The sequence below is a fragment of the Callorhinus ursinus genome, unplaced genomic scaffold (genome assembly GCF_003265705.2).
Source record: "Callorhinus ursinus isolate GAN/ISIS: 27379988/994484 unplaced genomic scaffold, GSC_fseal_2.0 scaffold1, whole genome shotgun sequence".
In the NCBI taxonomy this organism is placed as follows: domain Eukaryota; kingdom Metazoa; phylum Chordata; class Mammalia; order Carnivora; family Otariidae; genus Callorhinus; species Callorhinus ursinus.
In genome coordinates, this window is record NW_027397063.1 from 45,382,053 (window position 1) to 45,407,060 (window position 25,008).

At 37.1% G+C, this 25,008-nt stretch overlaps 1 protein-coding gene across 13 annotated transcripts in view; it reads left to right on the plus strand.

Annotated features, from left to right (window-relative positions):
* Window positions 1-25,008, plus strand: part of BBX (BBX high mobility group box domain containing) — a 272,926-nt gene that overhangs the window by 116,639 nt on the left and 131,279 nt on the right. Inside the window, exon 4 of one of the 13 annotated variants that reach the window (XM_073892927.1) lies at window positions 8,787-8,904. The exons of the other annotated variants lie outside the window; for them this stretch is intronic. The gene's annotated coding sequence lies outside the window, so the exon portion shown is untranslated. The remainder of the gene's footprint in view (window positions 1-8,786; window positions 8,905-25,008) is intronic. 13 annotated transcript variants of the gene reach the window in all.

Here is a 25,008-nt window from a genome sequence, read left to right on the forward strand (position 1 = left end):
AAAGGGGGGGATAAATTAAGTATTTTTATACTGACGTTGGTATTTCCTTTGATCTCCATTATAGAGAAGTGCATTTCTCCAGGAAAATAAATGGATCTAATGGTGCCAAATTTCTCATAAGATAGCTCTCAGAATTTCTGTGCATTTTAGTGTAAAATATATACTGCCTTTACTGGATATTCTGTACATACACGTGTAAGTATAAATAGTAAGTATGTATGAGTATATATGCATGTAGTTTCTTCAAAAAGCTAAAGGACTTAATTTTATACTAGAGAGTCTGTTTTGTTCATGGCTGCATCCCCAAAACCTAGAAACAGTGTCTGGCACACGGAAGTTGCTTAGTAAACATTTGGTAAATTAGTATTACCAGAGTTCATGTTTCGTTGACCTTGTATGCCATTGAACTTGCCGTTAATAAGCATCCCGTGGTCTACCTGCGGGTAATTATTTTTCCCAGTCCGAATTGAGAGAGAGAAGCCATTCTTCAAAAATAAAAGTCTCTCTGTGCTTTTAAATCGGTAGTTAGTCCTATAATCAATAAGTGTTAGAGGGCTGAAGAATTTAAAATGAGTAGCAAAAAATTTCTGGGTGCCTATTGACTCATTTATAGTGTGCGTTGAGTCAGCAAGGGTTTATTAAGACCTTGGCCAAGTACTTCTCTAACAGTCAGTCAGTGGCCCTATGAGTGGAGTGCATGTGAATGTCCTGAGATTTAAGGTAGGCAGATTGGTTCAGCTGGGCTTAAAGAGATGTTGTACGGTGTCTGGATTCAGTTAATATGTACCAAAAAGGTAGGCTGAAATCCACGTGTAGGTGTTTTATTCTTGTGGGGCGGGGCTGGTATTTTTAGGGCATTTCTGTATTTGAATCAATCTATGAAGATGATGGATAAGAATATTGTGTTTTGGTTTTATTTAGACTTGAACAACTTGCTCAGTTTAGTTTGCAATTGTTCTGCTTCTGCCTTGATTATATTACTATTCTTAAAAAACAGTTGAATTCTGTAACTATTTCAATGTTCCTTAACATTTACTGTTAAGACCATTTATTACCAAGCGTCTCTCCGTGGAAGAAGTATTCCACTTCAGGTGATGTTTTAAGGCACTGAACATTACCATTAGGCTCTTATAGAACCCAAATTTCTTGAGAGTGCCAGCCACATGGGGAGGAACTGGCTTCTGAACAAGGCTTAAATTATAAAAAGCTACCATTTATCTGATGAGCACTGTCCTAAACATTCTCAGTTCTGCCACACTAATTCCAATGAAGAAGAACCGCCAGGTTAGAGACCCTGAGACCTACAAAATGTGAGGCATGTCCATGTGCAGAGTAGTGTATGTCTGCTATCCATCCCGGCACCACCTGGACAAACACATACATGAAACTCTGAACCGTGCCCTTCCTATAGTTTTGAATACCTACTGTGTTCTCAGCATTGTTAGAGTTACCAGGTCTTCATATTAGGTACTTTATAATATCAAAGAGACAACAGTAAAGTTTGAAATCAGTAGCTGCAGACAGTGGTCTTGTGAAATACCAGAGCTCTTGCTATAGCAGTGGTATTTGTCCTCCTGTTTGATGAAGCAGATGGCCCATCTTTCAATTCATTTGGTAATGTGAACACTTAAAGGAATGATAGTTTTCAGGTTTGCGAGTTTTGTTGTTTCTGTTAAAGTCATGGGTTTTGCCGTTCTTTATTATTCACTGAGAGGTTTCAATTTTTAGGGAACATAAGAAAAATCTCTCATAAGGCTATTCTAATATATCTTGTTGATGGGAGAGGTGTCCCAGTTTTGTCTCTCTTTATGAGTTTTAATCATCACAGTCATAGAATTTTTTATGGATTATTTCTATTGTAATAAAATATTTCACACATTAGAGTTTATAATGTGCCTGGGAAAAAGTAATCTAGAAGTTTTACTTCATAGTGCTTATAAACATTCTTATTCTTGCCTCTAGATTGTTAACTGCATAACTGCTCACTGTTGCTTACTGAAGATTAACATGGATAGGCAAAAACTTAAAGGTTTTCTTATGTATGACAGATTTAACTCTGTCACTTTTGTTTGTTTGAGCTGTAGCTTGAGCTCTTAGAGACGTGGGCTGTGGAGTCAGATGGATTCAGGACTAAATCTGACTCAGCTTTTACTGTGATTGTGATGTGGGGAAGTTACCTAAATTCCTCTGTGAAATGGGTGAATACTGATCGTTAAAGGTTGTAGTGAGGATTAAAAGTGCTGGAGGATGCAGTGCCAATCCAGCACTTGGCAGGCACTGTGAAGAAAATGTGCTTGTTCTCAAAAAGGACAGTAAGCCACAAGTGGAATTTGACTTTTTTTTTGCTTCCTAACTGTTCCTTGAAATTGAATTTCAGGCATATTTTGGTCTCCATTCACAATAAGGGAAATGTCCAGCTTCAACATGCACATCTTTATTATATTGGAAGTCTTTATTGAGTACAGGATGGACTTGCTTTAAATCATTAGGAAAGTATAACGTTTGCTCTTTATTTTGTTAGATACTTTAAAATATTTTCTACACAGTCATATGTGATAGTTTGATTTTTATATTTCCCCAATTAATTTTGCAACTTTATTAAAGCCCAATCAATGCTCAAACTTAAGAAAACATTAAGAGATAAGTCATCTATCATTCAGTGAAATATAGTTATTTTAGGATTATTACTACTTTATACTCTTGGTATTAAGAAAATTATTACCCCAAACAAATAAATTATGTAAGCATAACAGTAAATTTTTATGATTTACATAATTTTCTTCCAAGACTGTAATTATCTTAACAAAACAAGGAAATGTATTATGAATTCTTAATGACTTTTAAAGTATGACAGCCATTTTCATAAATTGATTATCTTAACCTGATAGCCATAAAAATTTTTAAAAATTTTAGTAGAATAGTTAATTCAGTCATGAGCTGACTGCTGGTTTATTCGTACATTAGAAAAGCAAAATTTCCCTTCATTTTTAGGTCACTGGCTTAGCATTTCACAGTTAATTGATCCAAGAGAAGAAAATATTTTTCTACAACTGCAGAAAATGCTAACTCTGTGAAAGTACTTATTTTCTGATAATTTTATGCACATGAGCATGAACTAATACTACTTGGTCTTTTATCTAATATCAGTAGGTATATTAATTTTGAATATATTATAATTAACATATATTTATTAATTTTGAATATCTCTAATATATCTAAACTTGTTTTCAGGATAATCATCTATGAAAATACCTTGATTCCTTCTAAAAGCTGCTCTGTCAGTTAGCATGTATATGTTAGGTGTTTGTGGTCTTTTTATAGCAATTTTGCCTTTTCCTAGTTGAATATGTATACATTCTAACCATAATAACCATGGATCATACAGACTTCTTATACACTTTTAAAATTATTAGTGTATATTGAAATTCTCAACCTTTCTGGCCCACCTATAAGAGTGTTTGCACTCTTTCTTCAGCTCTCTTTTATTTCTTTTTAGAACCTGAACTGCATTCAGTAATTTTACTGGAAAAATGTTTTGTTTAAAGATAAAGTAACATATTTTCTGTTCCTCTGTTTGTTTAATAAATACTTGCTGGAACTACTATGTGCAAGTAAACGTGTTAGATAATGTCAGAGTTGCAATATGATAATAGAAGGGGAACTCTTAAGCAGGAAAGAGGGACAAACTTCATTAAGAATTGAGGAAGGTTTTAAATCCCAGGTAGGACTATCAAGGAAGACTACCCAGAGGAAAAAATTCAAAAGTCTGGAGGAGGTGAATACACTGCTTTTGCCAGTTGGATGGCATGTATATAAGGTAAAAGGGAAACCTAGAAAAGCTAGATGTAAGAGGGCCTTGAATATCAGGGTGAGTTTACTTATTTCCTTCTTAAAGGCAAATGAGCGAATGGAAAATTTTGCACAGGTGATATAAGAAGGATGGATTGGAGGGGAAAAGAGGAGGTAGGCATTGGAAAGATTGGCTTAAGGGACTTTAGCAAAGCCTAGGTAAGAAGTTGTTCTTCTGGATGGAACCACCATGAGACCACCGTGAGAGACATGATGAAGATTATGCCCTGTCTGGATGTAGTTTAAAATATTTTAGATTGAGGTATTCAACTCACAAAATCAAGTAAGTCTTTTTTCCAATTTGCAGGGCAAAAATTAATAGATACTCAGTTTTAAGGATTCCTTGAATGAAGATTTTCTCAAACACTTGATACCTACTACTGTTCGGCCTATCTATGTGTGTCTGCGTGTATTTAGTAATTGTAAATTTAGCTTTCACTGTGTGTCTCAAAAAATACACATCCTGTCCTGTCACTTGAACTAAATTACTAATCTGTAGGATTTGGCAACAGACTGACCTTGTGCTGGGACTGTATAGGGATTGATCCTAAGAGGGAAGGAAGAAGTGGGGGTGTTGAAAAGGAAGTCAAAGATAGGTTTTTAATTTAAGCCTGGTGTTCAGATAGTACTGCTACCAGAAGAAGAGAAAGAGAGAGTACTAGAAACATTTTGGGAAGGGGGAGGTAGAGTTTAGGATGGACTGGATTTGAAATGCATAGAGGATATCCACGTGATTATGTATAGGATGTAGTTACAGATTGTTAAGGGTTTGGGAGAGATTCAGGCTAAAGATAAATAGAGCTTAGGAGAGAGAGGTAGAGCTGAAACTTTGACTATTGGTGAAAGTAGAAAATATGGCTAAGACAGAACTTTGGAATACATCTACAGGTTCTTTGTTAAGAGAAATCTAGAGGAAAGAAAAACAATCAGATCTGTGGGGGGAAATGCAATAGAGTATAGTACCCAAGAAGGTGGGAAAGAATTTTCAATAAAAATGTTGAAAAATACAGAGACCTCTAAATGCTCCCAAACAGTGTTAGGGTTAGGTGATTCGGGGCTCCTTTGGAGAAAGCATTTTTTGTAGAGTGATCAAGGCAGAAGCCACTTTGTATAGTGTTTGCAGTATTCTCTGTTTTATTGCAATGTTCTTGATTTTCTTTTTAGCTGAAACTGTATGTTAGGCCGCTGTTTTCATGGAGTAATCTATAATGACTTACAAATCCACACCCTGGGAGCATAGGACTCATCTTCTATAAATGTAGTTTTAATATTCTTTTCTTTAAATATGTTATCTCAGACTGTTTCAAATCATAACTTAATCCAGGTGCTAATATCATTTTCTCAAATGCACTGAAATGACTTTCTTTAAAATCATCAGCAAACTACTTTGTAAATGCCTCTCCCATAGGACTTATATTATAATTGACATTACAGAGGCATGAATAATGAATTCCTTGTCATTGCCAGCTCTTCTTTTACACTAAGTACACTGATGCTTTCTTTAAGGCCCACTGGTTTAATAAAGATCCTGTCGAAAACTCTTTGGTGTAGGGGGCTACCTGCATATGAAATTTCTAGAGTAGAATCCGATACGTGGTGACTTTTGTTTCCATCTGCAGAAAATAGTTTTAAGGGGATACAAGATTCACCCTAAGTAGTAGTAATGATTATAATGATGAAAACTGCAGTTGTCATTATTTGCATTTTTCTCTCTGTTACGTATGTTTGTGTGAGAGAGTGTATTTTTTCTAATCTTCACAGTGACTCTTAGATGTGTAGGTCTCATTATTCCCATTTTATACATGAAGGAACTGAGGCTTAGAATATTTAAATAAATTGTCTGAGCTTTTTGGCTTATTAAAAACAGAGCCAGGATTCTAATCAGCTTTTTCTGACTTTCAAGACCATGTTCTCTACGTGGCCCATGCAGTTTTATGAATTATTTGAAAGGTAAGTTTTAACACTCTTGATGGCAACTACTCACTCTGGTTTGGGAGCTCAACACCTCATTATTTTCTTCCTTTTTTCCCTCCAACTAGAGAAGAAGAGATCACTTTCATTTGCTTAAACATGTTGCCATTTGCCGTTGTTGGTTGTCAGGTACTTTTCTGTGAATTTAATACTGTTACATATATATTTAATCTTCACATCAGTTCTGTGAGAGGTGGATGTATTTCCCCTCAACGTTTTGTTACGAACCTTTCAAACATCATTGTACACTCATACACTCACCACCTAGATTTGACAGTTAACATTTTCATTATTTTATGACATATCTGTAACCTAGCCATCATCGATTCAGTTTAATTTTGGCTCCTTTGCAAGTAAATTAAAGACATTACTATCCCTCCCTTAAATACTTCAGGATGCCTATTATTGACTGCAGTTCACTATTTAGGTACAACTTTTTTAAAAAAAATTATTTGAGAGCAAGAGAAAGAGAGCACAAGCAAGAGGGAGGGGCAGAGGGAGGGGCAGAAGCAGAATCCCTGCTGAGCAGAGAGCCCAGGACCCCAGGATCCTGACCTGAGCCCAAGGCAGATGCTTAACCGACTGAGCCACCCAGGCGCCCCATGTACAACTTTTTTGATCTGAAATTCACATTCAGCGAAATGCACAAATCTTAAGTGTACGTTCTCTGAGTTTTGATAAATGCATATACCTGTGTAACCCCAAATACCTATCAAGATATTAAACATTACTATTGGTAGGTGTCTCTTTTATTCACATTTTGTAGGTGAGGAAACTGAAGCCTAGAGAGGTTAATGATCTGCCTAAGGTGACACTGCCAATAAATTGCAGAACGAGAATTCAAACTCATGCAGTCTGGCTGCAGGGTTGGCGCTCCTAACCACATCACCATACTGTCCATGGATTAGCCTCACGTATTCGCGTATCCTTTTACATTTCATGTGTACAGATACAATGTTTATTTTTTACGTAGGTATGTAGACACAGAAGTAGTATGTTTGGGATTAGAGTAGAAATGCTGTTCTAGAATTGCATCAGTTCTTTGCATGATGTTTATGGCAGTTGAAGAGGGAAACTAACTCCCTTCATTGAAATACGAAGGTGCATCTCTGTATGATAACTCTAGTCTTACCTAGATCCTTGATTAATTTTTCCATATATAAAGTCACAGTTAATTTCCTAATGACAACACTGAGATTCAGGAAAATCCTAAAGTGCCACTTGAATAATTAAGGGTAAATGATGTTCAGTATAGTTTTGTATTAAGCATATTTTTGCTCTATTAGTAGAAAACTATTCATCTGTGTGTGGTATATATAGTACCACTCACCTTGATATTTCAATCCCCAAAATAATGGAATTAGCCAATTTAGGATTTATAGCTATGAACTTTGTGAAGTTTTTAACATGAATGGAAGTTTTTGACCTTTCCAAATAAATTGCATAAAAATATGAATAAGGACTGGAATAGATTATATTAATTTTATTTTTGCAGTACTTAGGTGTACCATCCCTATGAAAATAAATCGTATCTGTTTCCTGCGTTGTGTTCACATCACAAGCTGTATCTGAAAAGTTGACTAGTACTCTTTGTTCACTATCCAAATGATGAAAAAACAACCATTATGTGTATTAAAAAAAATTCTGTGTTGCTCAAAAAGCAATTTAAATAAATAAAAGCATGTAGTTAGCAAAACCTAGCCAGTCACTAGAGGGCAGAGCAATACTATACTTTAGATTTTATTTGAAAATTTCTGGTTTAAAAATTGCTGACCATGGAAAAAATATACCAATGCACAATTAAATAGAACTTTCTTTGTATTATTATTATCTTGTCTTGCTGTGAAATCCAATAACATGATTATTACCCTTGTATCAAAGGAGATTTTCTAACAATTACACTGCTTTCAAAAGGGCATGATTATTTAGAAGAGTATAAGTATCCCTCAAGAGAAATCAAGGCTTAGAAAGAGTGATGGCATTAAATCATTTCTTATTATAGTACCCTGAAATTGGATTGCATGCAGTATACACTTTAGGTGAGACATTATGACAGATTAAGTTTGAGACAGGCTTACTAGTATTTAAATGTAAGAATTCATTGAAGTGTGGAGCATTTTTTTAATCTTTCAGCTGAAATGTGTTGAATCATTAAGACTTTGAAATTACCAAATTGTAAAAGCGGTGAACTAACTCTATCTTCTTTTTTAAATGTTGAAATTCTGTCAAGTCACATTCACTTAATTTCATTTCTGTTTGAAATTTTCTATCATTCTGGTATATTTTCATTATGACTTATTTTTTCTGATCTTTAAAATAAAGGAGGCTCTGAGGTAGTTAACTAGTGAGTAACCTGAGTAGTTCAGTGTCTCAAAAGATAGAAAATTTTACTTTGAATGTGTAGTTTGGATTTATATGATTTATATAGGATTCATTTCTAATAGAGTACATGAGATGTCAGAAAAAGCACTGGATTTGGGAATCCAAAGATTCAGAGCCCCGGTTATCATGTTTTTGCTTTACGACCTTGAACAAGTCACATTACCCCTCTGAAGTAACCATTTTATAAATTGGAGAATTGGGAAAAAGTTATTTTTTTTTTTTAATTTACAACCAGGTTGTTTTGAGGATTGTGTTTGTGTCTGTGTGTGTGTATCTCCAAAGATGAGGCTGTAAAGACAAATTTTAGTAGATGATATAAGCTTAGAAAAACCTTAGAAATAACTTTGAAATGGGTATTTATTATCTTATAAATGTAGTACACGAGGGCACCTATTACACAATAAATGCAGTCTCCAATCCAAAGTGAGGTTGCCAGCCTCTCCCCTGTCTCTTGAGTGTCTCTGGCTGCTTCATCTCTCTGGAACTCCCCTTCCGCTCCTCTTCCACTTTACTCTGTTTATGTTTCCTCTCTCTGTGTTTCTCCTGACTGTCTTTGGTCTCTCTCTGTGTTTTTCTTGTCCCAGGCACCCTCAGGAAGACCCCAAGCCTCTAGCGGTACCTGGTATCATCTCCAGCATGTTTATAGATGTGGAGGATTCCCTGGGATATTGAGAAATACCAGAGGCGCATTGTTCTCCTGTAGTAAGTCCATCAGCATTTACTAAGTGACTACTGTTAACAGAGCACAGTTGGCGATGCTTTGGGCAAGGAAGAATGAGCCAGGGCATAGGTCAGAAGAAAGAAATTTGTAACCTCTTCTCAGTTCTTGTAGACTAGACACACATGCAAATGAAAACAACAACAAAAGACAAAGCTGACTAATAATTATATAGATGAGTCGTGTTGTGGGTGTGCTGCAGAGGCCCAGAGTTAAAGGAGTAGAGAAAAACCAGGTGGTATGAATCAGGTTTCCTGCATGAGTTTAGAATTAGGTTTTGAAATGTGGCTGGAAGAAAGATGAGGAGAGAGAGGGTGGAAGTGAGTTATTTCTGTGGGGCTTGGCCAGCCTGTTGGCTTGCCTGTGAGGGAATCCCTGATGGGAGGGTAGTAAGATAAGTTTCAGCCTACCAACAGCAAACTTTCCCTCAGCTCCCAGTCTCAGAGAAATTCAAGTTATGAAAGGAAACTCTGGTTATGAAAGGAAGTTCAGCCAAGTTGAGACTTTTCATAAACATAAGTGGTATCTGTTGCCAGTTTTAGAATTTATAGAGTTGAAGGGTAAATTGTGACTATGAAATAATAAAGAGGTACCTATGCCATGAAATGAGGACATGCCATTAGAATATGATCTAGGGATGCATTGTAAACATGAAGATGAATTAAAATAGTAAATCAGTATAACAAGTTCGTTGTTTTTGTGTTAGAATTTTATTTTTGCCCTTATATTTTAGATAGCGCTACCTATGGACACACTGGTTTTCAGAGTTGGGAACTGCAGCTGTGTCACGTTGGGTCGCCCACAGAACACTGCATCTCAGTTTCCTCAGATGTAAGCTAAGGGTGAAAATACTGAGCTCAGAATTGTTAACAGGAATTAAATAATCTTTTAAATTCTTGAGTGCATGATAGGTACTGCTTGTTACTTGCAGACAAAAAGCGTCTTTAAAGTAGTTTGTAAAATACAGTGTAATTTCTTAGATCTTTTTAACTGTAGAAGCAACCCCATAGTATTCAGAAAATGCTATATATAGAGGGAATATTTATAATGTGGGGACAAGATACAAAGAATAACATTAACATGAACACCTGAGTACCTACTACTGACTTAGGAGACACAGCTGTCCCGGGCCCCATTCCCTGGCCTGTCTTTAACATTCCCCGCCCAGCCGCCCGCCCAATCCTAGATGTTGAGTTTATTACTTCCTTGTTTTTCTTAATAGTTTTTTTTTCCACATATTTATGTGGAAAAAATGTATCCCCTACATTATTTTTGCTTGTTTTTAAATTTTATATAAGTAATAGAATACTGTTTTCTTATGCAACATCTGTTTGTTTAGCTTAGCAACATGTTTGAGCTTATACTTGTTATTCACTTATGATCACAGTTATATTTCATTGTCTGAAAATACTACAGTTTATTTGTACACTTTCTTTTGATGGCCATTTTAGATTGTTTACAGATTTTGTGTTATTAGAGATAAAGCGGAAAGGGAAAATTCTTGGGAATCCTGTTCATGCCCCTTGATGTACATATTATTTCTCTAGGATATATGTTCAGGAGTATAGCTGCTGGGTCACAGGATATGCCCAGTCTCAGAACTCTACACGACAGTGGCAAATGGATTTCCATAGAGCTTGTTACATTTTATACTCCCTCTAGCCCGATGTAAGTGTTTTCCTATAGGTCTTTAAAATGCCTAGATTTTTGTTGAATTTTTTAAGTTGCCAAATAACACCATCTTAACAATAAACCTTGATGAGCTATTTTTTAAAATTAGTTTTATCCTTTGCAGCAGCTGCTTTTCTTTGTCACAGTTTTCCAATTGTCACTTGTACCTTTTCTCAAACACACTGAAGTCAGACATCCTGAAATAGCTGGGTGTGTTTGCTAGCTAAATTTTTCCTCCCAAGAAAACCACATTATAATAATGTGATGTTCTCTTATGTTAAATGAAAATTGTTAGCTCTTCCTGACTTCTAAAGACAGTTGGGGCAGAGAAATGTACACATCTTTTACTGATTTCTTTTTTCCTTAATTCGAGTTGAGAGAGAGAAAGAGTGACCCACAGAGGGCCGTTTGCAAGGTGCAGTGACTTAACCTGTGTTTTGCTTTGCGTTGCGAAAGTCCCCAAAGCTCCCCAAAGCTCGGGTAAATGACTCCGCTTGTATTTGCCACTCTCTCCCGTTTTCTGACCTTCACCCACTTCTGTTTTCTCAGCCAGTGATTCTTTTGTATGTGATTACACTTCTGTACTCCATTCTGGTCTCCATATCACAGTTCTTCCAACCTGATACTTTCTGCCTGGTGGCCCATAATGTTAGTTGGTTGACCTCAGTATTTTGCCTATCATCAGACTTGTTGCCACCGTCTCTCACATTAATTTTCTGAGGCTTTCCAGGAGTGTACCAGGATCTAGCCAAGTGCCCAGTACTTGCTATTCATTAGATGTTTATTGAATGAAGAAAGGAATGATGTAAATGTCTGAAAAGCACTGAAATGCCCTTTCCTTGCTCAGCAATAGTAATTTCCCCAAATGCAGTGGGCAGAAATCACACATACTGAAAACAGTTCTGCCCGTGGGTAGCTTTCTAAACCACAAGCAGTTATTTCTTCTTGAGCTTCAGTCTGTTTTTTTTTTTTTTTTTGAAAAATGAGAGTAGTAGACCAGTGATCTGTAAGATTCCTTTTGACTCCAGCATTTTGTATTCTGTCTTCAGTTGAAATGAAGATTAGTTTCTCTCTGGATGTCTAGGCACCACTGCCAAAGCCCGAATCCATCTACCTCACTGGGCTTGAGGCCCATGACTGTGTCACAGCAACCTGTCAGTCATTGTCTCCCATAACTACAGCAGGTGGGGGGCATACATCGAACTTTCTCTTCTTCCTCTCTTTGTTATTTAAGGTTGATTTGTTCTATAGAAAGAAGGCATTTATCGTTCTTTGTAAAAGTGTATTGAATACCTTTGGCTTCCCAATTTCATTCACCAGGCTGCCTGGGCATTGTTCAGTGTAAAAACCTTGAGTTCTGCCCCCTTGTTCCTCCTCCAGCCCCACAGCTGTGTCCAGGGCACTTTGTCCTCCCCTTTGTTATTTGCTGTACAACTTAACCCCATGTCTTTTCTCCCAGTCCAGTTACCGTCTTTGAGTCAGTGTTGATTTTTACTGTTGGGTCTTTCCGTGAAGTCAGTGGGTCTGTATTCATCTGGTGCTAGAGAAACAAGTTGCCCCTTCCTTTCTCCTCTGGTTTCTCTGCGAGGGACTCTCAACTCCATTCACTCCGTCTTCCCAGAGCTATTGCAGGGACTCTAACTGTGTTACTTGTCTAGATTTCATTTTTTAAAAAATATTTTATTTATTTATTAGAGAGCATGAGTGGGGGAGGGGGCAGAGGGAGAAGTAGGCTCCCCACTTAGCAGGGAAGCCTTACATAGGGCTCGATCCCAGCACCCCGGGATCATGACCTGAGCCAAAGGCAGACATCCAACCGACTGAGCCATCCAGGTGCCCCTTGATTTCATTTTGTGTCTGCCTCTGAACTCTGTGGATCCAAGGCAAAAGGCACCAGAGAGCAGACTCCATGGAGCAGGGGCACAAACTCAGTCTTAACTTTCTATAAATTGTAAACACTGTCCAGTCACTCCTGAGGGTTCAGGCCATAGACCTGTGTGTTTGACCATGAACCAAGATTAAGTCGGCTCTTTCTGACTGACTTCTATTCGGGAACACCAAACAGTGTAATCTTGTCACAATGTTATGATTCTGCTTTGTGAAAAATCCTGTGTAAGTCTGGCAAATTTTAGGTTAAGAAGAGAATAAGTTAAGAATTTTGTAACCAAAAAAAAAAAGAAAAAGGAGGAAAACTTCTTTAAAGAAGGATTTATTTTTAATAACATTAACTCTGAATCAAAGATCTGGAATTTAAAAAAATTTTTGTATTTTCTTCTAAATGTTAAATTATTATTACTGAAAGCCCAGTTGTTAACCACCCACCTCCAGCCTCCATGCACATAAAAGACTCAAGATTTACTGGACTGTCCAGCCATGAAGAACAAGAAGCCAGACTATCTGTGATAATTCACCCCTCCTAACTGCTTACTTGACAAAACTCTACAAAAACACATTATGCCAGATGTTCTATTCTCAAAAGAAGCAGTTAATACCATCCTATCTCTAGAGGAACAGATTATGTTTTGTTCCTCAGGAATGCAAGGAAATATCTTTTATGCTTATAAGGGGAAAATGGGAGAAATTACCTGATACGAAAACTTTACTGACAGGAGAATACTCACTTGAACCAGTCTTAAATTGTGTCTTTGATTAATGTAAGAGGTTTGACCTGTTAAGTATTCACATTAATATTTTAAATTAATCAGTTATAAAAGTCCCTTTGTAGTACTAATTCACTTAGTATTTTTTTAATTTAGACAGGCTTGAAAGTACTTCAGAAAACCTACAGTACTCATTTATTATTCTTGTTTTAAAGTTTTTTGAAAGAAAACTATATTCTCTAATGACTAAGTTGCAGCAAATGTTAAAAATACACTATTGTGTTAATAAGTTGGATTATCCTTAAGTATAGTAGAAAGTTTGAGTATATTTAAACATTTGATGCAAAATTTTCTTTCAGAATCTAGGAAATGCATTTATAACAGATTGTGCATTGAATGCGCTTAACTCGAAAGAGGCATTTTTAAATGCTAAATTAAGAATAAACTTTGAACTACATATTTAATTTTTACTGTTGTGTTATATCTGTTATACAGCAAAGTTAGTACATATAAAAGTAAATTCAAAGTTGGGCTTCATGTAATTAATTGTGTGATTATACAAAATCTAGATTTATCTCTATTACTGCAAAGCATCTTCTTAAAATACTTCTGAATAATTTCATTCAAATGTAGGTGTTTCTGGAATGACAATACTCATTTTGTCTGGTAATTTATATCTGGTTCACAAAAACAGTGAAATGTTCAGATGGGTCTATCATTTTAAGGAAAAAGTAGTGATTAGCATTATCTGTTTTCCTGAAGTTGATTTCCCAGTATATTACCATTCATTATCTTAGCTGCAAAATCCACATTTCTAAAGGGCTAACTAGGTTTTATTAAATCTTAAAAATAAATCAGAGTCTTTTTTATAAAAACAGTGGAGCAGAAAGTAGAGCACCCACACTTTTTTTTGTTTCTTCGTGCCTCATGGAATCGGGACTCCTCAAGGAAGCTCACCTAACATAGTGTCGTTAAAGATAACAGACATGGTTTTCTTCTGTGTCTATTTCTCCCACCGACGCTTACTCAGAATCTGTATGTTTCTCTTTTGCTTAGCCAGTGGACACTTCACTCCTTTCCCCTGTGTTAGCCAAGCACCGTGTCTCCTTTGAATGATGGCATCATTGCCCTTAGGTGAAGGTTTGTTTTGAGCTTAGAGGAATCTCAGCTGCCGTTTTCATCCATTTATAGGTATTTTTTTTTAAAGATTTTATTTATTTGACAGAGAGAGACACAGCGAGAGAGGGAACACAAGCAGGTGGAGTGGGAGAGGGAGAAGCAGGCTTCCCACCGAGCAGGGAGCCCGATGCGGGACTCTGGTCCCAGGACCCTGGGAACATGACCTGAGCCGAAGGGAGAGGCTTAATGACTGAGCCACCCAGGCACCCCCATTTATAGTTCTTTGCTGTTACTTAACCCTTAACACTGGTTGGATGGCAGTGTTACTTTTCTGTGAGTCTCAAGCTGTCCTTTAAATGGCTGCCTGTATTGTGTGTTCATCAATCAATAACCTGCCTTTGCTAAGAACCACTCTGGACCTCGGGAAGGTGGCGCTCTGGAGCTCTTGAGTGCGAGAGCTAGATCTCAAGGCCGGGAAGGACGAGTGGGTCTGATTTTCTCTGAATGGAGTCGTTCAGTCAGCTGTTCTCTCGGGATTAAAGCTCATGAAGACAGCCATTCTTCTGCTCTTACTGGAGCTTACTTAAGGATCGATTTGAGTACATTTCTTTTTGGTTCAAACTTTAAAGCTGTGCCAGAGATTTTTGGTGATCTGCTGGAAGTTACTTGCATTGAAATGATCTCAAAGACTGTTTCCATTGAAAGATTCTGGCTCTTTTACTCTCTGTACTTAGTAAGGATGGTGAAGTCGTGATGGGATTGTGTTCTCCTGTTTATTCCTCTACATTTTTCCGGACATTTAAAGATCAACAGGGATCCCCACCCTCCCTCACCCCTGCCTTTCCAGTTAGACTTTATAGTTATGGTGAGGATTAACTGTGGACAAGTTATAGGATTTAAATCTGTGATTTTCTATAGGAGACTTTATATTGAAGACTCACGGTCTATAATTAACAGGCTACTAATGATTGATGATGATGTGGAAGTGCCTGTAGTGGAAGTTAAAACAATAAGAGGCCAAGAGGCATGGATTTAGTAAAATCATTTGAGACACTAACAGAAAAAGGTCACAAGGAAGTTTATGGTTCATGCTGTAGGGAATTAAGAAATTTGGAGGAGAGATATTATTCTACCCAGGATCATATTTGACCTGCATGGAGAGGAAGAGAGAAGGAGCATTTTAAATAAGGGGTCTCTGGGCAAGCAGTGAGAGGCAAAGAAGTACCCAACTGCTGGGAGCTGGGCATTGAATGCATCTTCTGGGATATAGAGAAAGGCAAAGAAGTTTGGAGCCAGACTGTGTGTGTGTGTCTGTGTGTGTGTGTCTGTGTGTGTCTGTGTTGGGGAGAGAGGGTGAGGAGAGGCAGGGAGGTTAATGCCAACCTAAAGAAGTACATTCTGAGAGTAAACTGTTAAGTGCCATTGACGAGTTTGGATTCAGAGAGTGAAATGCTCAAAGCATGCTTCTGAATAAATCTGATAGAGATTAGTGTGGAATGGAGATTATCGTTTTAGAAGCTACTGTAATCATCTCTTGGTGAGGTACCAAAGGGCTTGAAGAAGAAAGAAAATACATTTATGTGTTTTATAAAATATTTACTAAGTATGTGTAAAATATTTACCATATTTGTAGGATATGTGAGGCACTCTGAAGGGGTTTTCCATATTATCTGTGCCTGTTCTTGCCTTTCTATAAAATAGGTACTAGCCTACTTTTATAGATGAATGAACAAGGCCCTTGAATTAGATAGCGAGTAGTGGAAAAATACATTGCCAAGCCTATCTGACTGCAAAGTCCAGGTCTTTATATTCCTAGCTCTGACTCATGAAACATGGAAATGAAAAACAGATGAGCGTTTTGTCCCTTATTTGATTTTTATCCTTTATTTGGAATTATTAAATGGATCCAAATTAAAACTCTATTCTTGCATATTATATACATAATTGTATGTCTGTCAGTACACTTAAATTTGAATTTGATACAGATGTTATTATATATTAGACAACCATGTCTTCATCAAAGAAAATGCTCTTTTCTAATAATTTAGAGAAAAACATCAGTTGACAAAATTTGGGTCATTAATATATTTTATATCAATGAAAAACGAATAGGAAGAGATTATATTTCCTACCAAATAGTAAATTTAGTATACAAGAAAAGAAATCAGTGTCCCACTTTCCTAGAATAAAAATAACAGGATAAACTGGAATGTTCAGAAAAGAAGAATTTTGGTTAATTTTTTTGTTCATTGAAAGTTAGCTAGAAACTTTTTAATATTTGTAGATCATTGCAGAAATGTTAGTACACTGAATTTCTTGTTAACAGTAGAGTGAAGTTTATTCTTTAATGAGAGGATGTTCTTAGTGTCATCACTGTAATGATTAATAACTATTTTACAGTTTAAAAATATATACATATACCATGTGGAAGACGTTGGAGATCTGAAGAAGTGTGGATACTGACATCCGGTGAATTGCTCACCAACAACCTCTCTACCTTCTGCCTAAGGCTTTCTGAGAGTTTTTATTTATTATTTTTATTTTATTTATTTATTTTTTTAAAGATTTTATTTATTTATGTAATAGAGAGAGTGAGAGAGCACAAGCAGGGGAAACAGCAGAGGGAGAGGAAGACAAGCAGGCTCCCTGCTGAGCAGAGAGCCTGATGTGGGACTTGATTCCAGGACCCTGGGATCATGACCTGAGCCAAAGGCAGACACATAACTGACTGAGCCACCCAGGCACCCCCGGAGAGTTTTTTTTAAATTGATGTTAGCTTCTTTTTATAATTTGTCACTTTATCCTAACAACAGTTTCTCCCAAAATGTGGTTAGTTGAGGAGTATCTGTTAGTTGTGTTCTGGTTGAATGAGATTTACATATATATTTCAGATTGCTGTTTCATCCTCAAACTGTGCTACGTGAGGACCTTTCTTGTGGGGGGAACTTTTTTTTTGGATCCTGATTTTTATTTCTCTTTGTATAACCTGTATTTCTTAAAGCAAAAATAGTTTTAGGTTCACAAATAAGCAGCTGTCTGAAATACGTTCATTGACTCAGCTGAGTATCTGCCGTTGCCCAACAAAAGTTATTTGATTTGGGTAAAGAAATAGAAATAAGCATTCAGATTCGATGTTGGCTTCTGTAATAAGAACTTCTGTCTGTAACTTGGAGTCTTAAAATCTACAATTAGTGTAATCTTACATTGAAATTCGGAGAGATTTGAGTCTACACAATACTGACGGGACTGCTAATAAGAGAGCTTAAATGATAATATGCCTACTATTTCTTTTAAGTTATTTCTTTGATCCTCAGAGGAGAACATTAAATCTTCATCTCAAGATTGACCTGATAAGGGATACATCTCAATATTGTTCACAAGGTGAAAAAATTGTAATTTTATGTGTGTGTGGTGTTTGGCGAAAAGCGACAGATGCTTTTAGTTCCCCAAAGAAAATCAGTCCAGAGAATGAATTGGACAAAGCCAGAAGCATATTGAGAATGATGTCCCAAAAGACTTTTAGGAACTGTAAAATTGAGTGCAGTGATATAAAACTATTCACACATTTTTTTAGATCCTTATTGGACTGCAAACTGATTGTCTCATTGAGATACTATTGCTGTAAATATTTAGGGAGAAAAGTGTGTTGATAAGTCTCTGGCGTTAACTAAATATTCACAATAGAAAAGTGTGTTAAAAGAATAAATTTTATTGCACTTACGTATTGAGGTTCACTTTATGATTCTGTTTTCTGAGATCCTTTTCTTGAAAATCATGTATCTTCAGGAACACCTGGGTGGTTCAGTCAGTTAAGCGTCTGCCTTGGGCTCGGGTCCTGATCCCAGGGTGCTGGGATCGAGTCCCCGCATCAGGCTCCATGCTCAGCGGGGAGGCTGCTTCTCCCTCTCCGTCTGCTGCTCCCCCTGCTTGGGTGCTTTCTCTCTCTGCTCCCCGTCAAATAAATAATATCTTTAAAAAAATCATATATCTTCAAAGTCTCTACTTGTGACTATTGATCCTGGATAGGTACAGAAGATTAATATGGTTGGGGAAAGTCCTAAACCCCAAATTATGACCATTTATAAACTCATTAAAACTTGGCGGGTTGGAAATGCTACCTCCTGTTTGATGACTTTCAGATGAAATTTTGTCTCTTGTCTGGTATGTTGAATTGAGAATGAGAGGAGATGTCTTGGGGTCCCTTGTGTGAGACCTTAAGGATCTCCTCATCTTAGCTCCTCAAGTATAAAATAAGTATAATAGTTATTTTATATTTTCTTTTTTAAATTAATATATATTATTTGTTTCATGGGTACAGGTCTGGGATTCATCAGTCTTACACAATTCACAGCGCTCACCATAGCACATACCCTCCCCAATATTTTGTATATTCTTCTGTAACTCTTAGTAGAGGTTTTTTGAGAGAGATTGTTCTTACTCTGAAGTTAGAATTTGAAAAGTAAGTACTGTGAAAATTTGACCTGTTGGTAGAAAGGTCCTAGCTACTTTATAGACGTAGGATAAAAAGTGCTGTTTTGAGTTAAAGGGGATCTAAGATAATATGACTGCAGTTTTCAAGCACAGGTGAATGTGGCATTTTATTGAAAGAATCTAGGTTGAAATGTTTTGTAGTCCAGGTGTAGAAACCTCATGGACAGTTTGCAGTGGTTTAGAATCTGTGTTGTGCTGTCCTGTCACCCATTTCTCAAGCTTTCATGTCCTAAGCATAATATTTGGAGATTGATGTTGGGACGGTATGAAAGGACAGCTGGAGCAGAGGAGGAAGATAGGCTATGGTATTCTTTTTATTAAGCACCGTAGTCTGTTGGAATAAGGTGTGGCGAGTTAATTAAACCTTTCCAAGAGAATATTACAGTCTTGTGACCAATTCTCTCGTACATCTGTATGCCTGCTTGGTTCTCATATATTGTTTAGCCTTTTTTTTTTCAAGATCCCTGTCAAGGCAGTGGGTGCTCAGTATTTTTATTGTGGATGTTGAATGACTGTCGTTCATTTTAATGAAATGAATTTAATGATGTGAATTTTAATGAAATGAAATTTTTATATTTTGTGGAGAGTGTCAGTGATTTGCTTTGTGTTTTAAAAATGTTAAATGAATAAACTTCAGTTGCCTTCAGAAATGTTACCTTTTAGACTTTCTCATGAAGAATGAAAATGAGAAATTGACACAGGTATGACTTTGTACTGGTTTCAGCTCTTTTATCTTGAACAAGTTCTGCGACCTTGAGCAGATCTCCTAATTTGGACTTCAGTTTCCTCTTTCAATGAGAGAGTTAAATTGGATAATCTTTAAAGTGTGTCCTAACTCAATAAATCTGTGATTTTGAATGAAGAAGAAAGTGGGAGTTCAAAATAAATACGAGTGTTCCTAAATCAGGTTAGATGAGTTTAATGAGGGAAGGAGGCACATTCACTTAAGTTTTTAGCGGAATTTTCATGAGGGAGAAAAGAGAAAAGTTGATAGAGAAAACATTCCATATAGTAGAAATGGTGCAAAGAATTGCATGGTAGGAAAACCTGGTGTGGGACGTTATAACAGATTTGTTTAATTAGAGCGAAGAGTTTTTCTTGGGGTAGGATAGTGGGTTTTCATATTCTCTGTCTAGAAGCTCAATTACTGATAAAATGGCCATTTAAAATCTGGGTTTCTTTGTTTTGTTTTGTTTTGTTTTGTTTTTTAAAGTTTATTCATTTGGGAGAGAGGGAGAGAGCATGAGCAGGGAGAGGGGGAGAGGAACAAGCTGACTCCCCGCCGAGTGGGGAGCCCCACACGGGGCTCAATCCCAGGACCCCGAGATCACAATCTGAGCTGAAGTCAGAGATTCTTAACTTACTGAGCCACCCAGGCGCCCCTAAAATCTGTTTTTAATAAAGTTTTATTCTCCATTTTTTAAAAATATTTTATTTATTTATTTATTTGAGAGAGAGAATGAGATAGAGAGAGCACATGAGAGGGGGGACGATCAGAGGGAGAAGCAGACTCCCTGCCGAGCAGGGAGCCAGATGTGGGACTCGATCCCGGGACTCCAGGATCATGACCTGAGCCGAAGGCAGTCGCTTAACCAACTGAGCCACCCAGGCGCCCCTCTCCATTTTTTTTTAAAACCCCAACATTTTTGCTTCAGTACCCACTTACTCCCCTCACCCCGTGCCCCTCCAAACCACAGGAATCATATTATTCATTTCCTTTTTAGCTGAGTTGCATAGTTTCCTCACAAAATTCAAAATATAGCCAAAAGTGAAAAATTTATCAGGCTGTTGGAGAATGAAAATAATACCAATAGAGGTTAAAATGTGTCTCTTTGTATTTTCCTTTTTGCAGATCGCTCTTGATAAGAAGAATAGATTATTAGTAAGACTCATTTGTTTTTCTTAGAAATATCTCTTATCCCAGATAATGTTTGTCTACTATAAACTTACAGAAATTAGCATAACATATTTCGTGCAGAACGATTTAAAAATCAAGGAACATATTTGTTAGAAATACATTTCCTCTAAACATGTACCTTTTTTTTTTTTTTATTGGTAGTTTCTTCTCATCTGAAAGACTCCTAGAACATTTTGTATAAAAAAGGAGCCGTCTTCAGTGAGTCTTCAAGTATTCATTTATGTTGGAGGACAGAAATGAATTGCTTTTTATAGAGTGGTATGACCACAAAATGTAAAGTTAATCATTCTTTCTTTTGGAAAAAAAATGCATTCAAACTTAAATGATGTAATTTGACCAAAACCATTAATAATACTCATGATGATACATTTCTCAAGGGAAAAGAGCCTGCAAGTAAATCATCTATAATGCCTTAAAAATTGGAAATGAGTGTTCAAGGAACCTGAAAATAAGGTATTCTTATGTAAATATCTTTGAAAATTCTCAGACTGTGTAAGTAATAGTATTAAAAACTGTGCCTGCTGATTCTACTTGATTCTTTTAATAATTGCCAGTAATACCTTTGATCCCGGAAGGTGTATCTGAATGTTCTTTCAAACACATACATTGTGTAATTCCTCAGTCATTATTTCATTGCCCTTTTTAATTTTTCACAAAGTATTCCAAGCTTATAATAATAAAATGAAAAGATCTCCTTTGTAACAGTTTTAAAGTTAAATCATTTTGAAAGCTTCAGACTGGAAACCTTTGCACCAGTAATGACTTTGGGACTCTTGACATTTAGCTGGATGACTGATCCCAGTGTATAGCTGCCAAGTAAAGGGAAGACATTGAGGCGTCCGATGCGTAGAAGTGCTTTGACTCACTCTCGTCCCCTGGCCACGGTTGCAGCCTGGTGGCAGCAGTACCAAATCTGTACACTTGCAGGTTTGAAAGCTGCTTTTCTTAGGCTCCCACAGCAGTTTGTATAGAGGAGGAGCCAAAGTAAGATGCCTACAGAGACTTGCTCAAAAGCAATTCACTCATAACCTACAAAGAATGCCTTTTAGATTCGGTCCTATCACTCTGCCCCACAGACTTCTAGTAAAGCCTTTGCTGGAGAAGTCGTGTTAGGAGCGGGCCTGATAACTTTTGCTGTGTTGAAATCTATTGTGGAGTGTTTCAAGAAATACAGCTTTAGAATAATTTAGAGCTAGAAGGGCCTCTCCAGGGCCAGATGGAGGGAACCAGAGACTCGGAGGTTAGGGGATTTAGCCAAGGCATGCTCCTGCTTCGAGTTAGTATTTGAATCCAAGTTTTCAGACTTTCTCTTATGAGTGTTTTTACCATGTCAGATACACGTTCTCACGAGTAGGAAGAAATAAATAGCAAAACAATAACAAAAAGGAAATTTTTAGCCATAGCTTAAATTTTTAAGTAGAAGTGTCCTTGCCCCAAATCTCACAGGAAGGCTCAGATAGAAGTTTCAGACCCTGGAAATCGGAACTGATTCAGAACTGAATGTGTCTATACTCTGTGAGATGAGCAGTTTTGAGGGGAAATCAGAGCTTTTCCTCTCAAATATTAAAGATCGACCTGTAAGCTTCTGCTTATTAGTTGTCACTTTTTGAACACCTGTTGAGGGAATTGTGTCTCCTCAGCTAATGCAAGCTTAAGGACAGTATTGGTCGGAAGCAGAAATGACTCCTCCTGACCTTTCCATACACAGTAATGGTTTCCACTTTAGTAACTACTGGGTCCTCTCTGGGGTCTCTTGGTCCCCTCGTCAAAATCACTGATGCGAAGTGCTCCAGAGAAGCTGCTTTGCCCCCATTCCACCAGATTTTCTTTGATGATCCTGAAGAAACTCACAGTTTTAACACCTTTATTTGTCTTTCACGCACATGTGGGCAGCAGTTACCCACATAGATCTTTTATGTTAAAAATGCAACTGTAGTATCTAAGAAGAATTTAATGGAAATGTGCCATTTCTGCTTAGAGAAGAAGAAAAAAAGCAGCGTGGTATGGTGGAAATGGTTCTAATTTTGTGGTCAAGAAACCTGGATCTTAACTCTGCTACTAACTCATTTGGGGAACTTGAGTTAACCTTTGATCCCTATGGGGCTTGGCTTCCTCATCTATAAATTGGAGGACGCAGTGATCTACAAAGACTGGATTTCCAGTCCCTGTCAGTTCTACAAAGTGAAGCATTTCATTTTAGGAGAGTAGCTCCTTAAACAGATATTATCCTATAAATTAAATATGACACCCAGGAACAGCAGTAAAACATGCATAGTTTCCTAAGAAAGTCAATTATAATGGGTTACAGATAACTCTTCAAAGTCAAACTTTTTATTTCATCAGTGGGTAGCGTGCTCCAGAAATAAATTGATCATTTCTTTTTACAGTGTGGGAATCTGAAAATATCTACTTTGCCTTGATTATGTGTTTATTCCACATTAATTCTTCTCATTAATTTAATTTTAATTGGTCATAACTTGTGTTACTGCCACCCCTAATGGTAAAAGAGGGCCTTTGCAGCTTGTCCATGCAGGGACACAGTACTGCTTTAAAGGTTTTACTGGAAACCTATAGATTTCCAGTAAATCAGTATTTAGGCCAGTGAATTTGTTTTCATATAGCATAGAGCAGTGGTAGCAATAATTACTGTCCTAATATAATGATGCTTACCTTTCATTATCAGATGAAGTGGCTGATAAAAGCACATTTGTTAAATTGGATTTTCTTTCTAACTAGTGTAGGCTGTCCTTGTAGGTCCTGGAGCACTTAGGATGTAATTGAGCTCTTCCTTATTCTCTGTGGTGGTGGCAGAGGTTCAACTTGAGATTTAAAATCAGTGTTCTCAGTCAGAGCTGTAGTTTTGTTTTGAAAATTTCAGATGGGGGCACCTGAGTGGCTCAGTAGGTTAAGCGTCCAACTTCGGCTCAGGTCATGAATGCTCTCAGGGTCCTGGCTCGAGCCCCGTGTCAGACTCCCCGCTTGTCTCCCTTCGTCACCCTTTACCCCTCTGCCCTGCTCGTGCTCTTCCTCCCTCTTTTTCTCTCAAATAAATAAAATCTTTAAATAAAAATTAAAAAATTTTAATTTCAAATGAAGTATGGTTGACATAAAATATTAGTTTCAGTTGTACAACATAGTAATTCAGCATTTATATATAGTATGAAATGCTCACCGTGATAGTTACCCTCTGTCACTATACAGAGTTATTACAATATTCTTGACTATATTCCCTGTGTTGTACTTTTTCATTCCCATGACTTATTTATTTTATAACTGGAAGTCTGTACCTCCTAATCCCCTTCACCTATTTTGCTCACCTCCTCTCTGACACCCACCAGTTTGTTCTCTGTATTTATGAATCTGTTTCTATTTGGTTTGTTTGTTCATTTTGTTTTTTAGATGCCACATTATAGGTGAAGTCATATAGTATTTGTCTTTCACTTAGCATAAAACCTTCTAGGTCCATCCATGTTGTCACAGATGGCGAGATTTCCTTCCTTTTTGTGGCTGAGTGATATTCCATTGTGTGTGTATACACACACACACACACACACACACACATCTTCTTTATCCATTCATCATCAGTGGACACTTGGGTTGCTTCCATATCTTGGCTATTGTAAATGATGCTACAGTAAACATTGGGGTACACATGCATATCTTTCCAAATTAGTGTTTTTGTTTTCTTCGAGCAAATATCCAGAAGTGGAATTGCTGGATTGTATGGTATTTCTATTTTTAATTTTTGAGGAACCTCCATAGTGTTTGCCATGGTGGCTGCACCAATTTGCATTCCCACCAACAGTGCATGAGGGTTCCCTTTTCTTTGCATCCTTGCCAACACTTGTTATTTCTTGTCTTTTTGATACTGGCCATTCTGACCAGTATGAGATGATACCTCATTGTGATTTTGTTTGTTTTTTTTTAAAGATTTTATTTATTTATTTGAGAGAGAGAGAATGAGAGATAGAGAGCACGAGAGGGAAGAGGGTCCGAGGGAGAAGCTGACTCCCCGCTGAGCAGGGAGCCCGATGCGGGACTCGATCCCAGGACTCCAGGATCATGACCTGAGCTGAAGGCAGTCGCTTAACCAACTGAGCCCCCAGGCGCCCCTCATTGTGATTTTGATTTGCATTTCCTTGATGATAGTGATGTCAAGCATCTTTTCATGTGTCTGTTGGCCATCTGTATGTCTTCTTTAGAGAAATGTCTGTTCAGGTCCTCTGCCCATTTTTAAATTGGATTGATTTTATTTTTTATGTTGTATGAGTTCTTTATATATTTTGGCT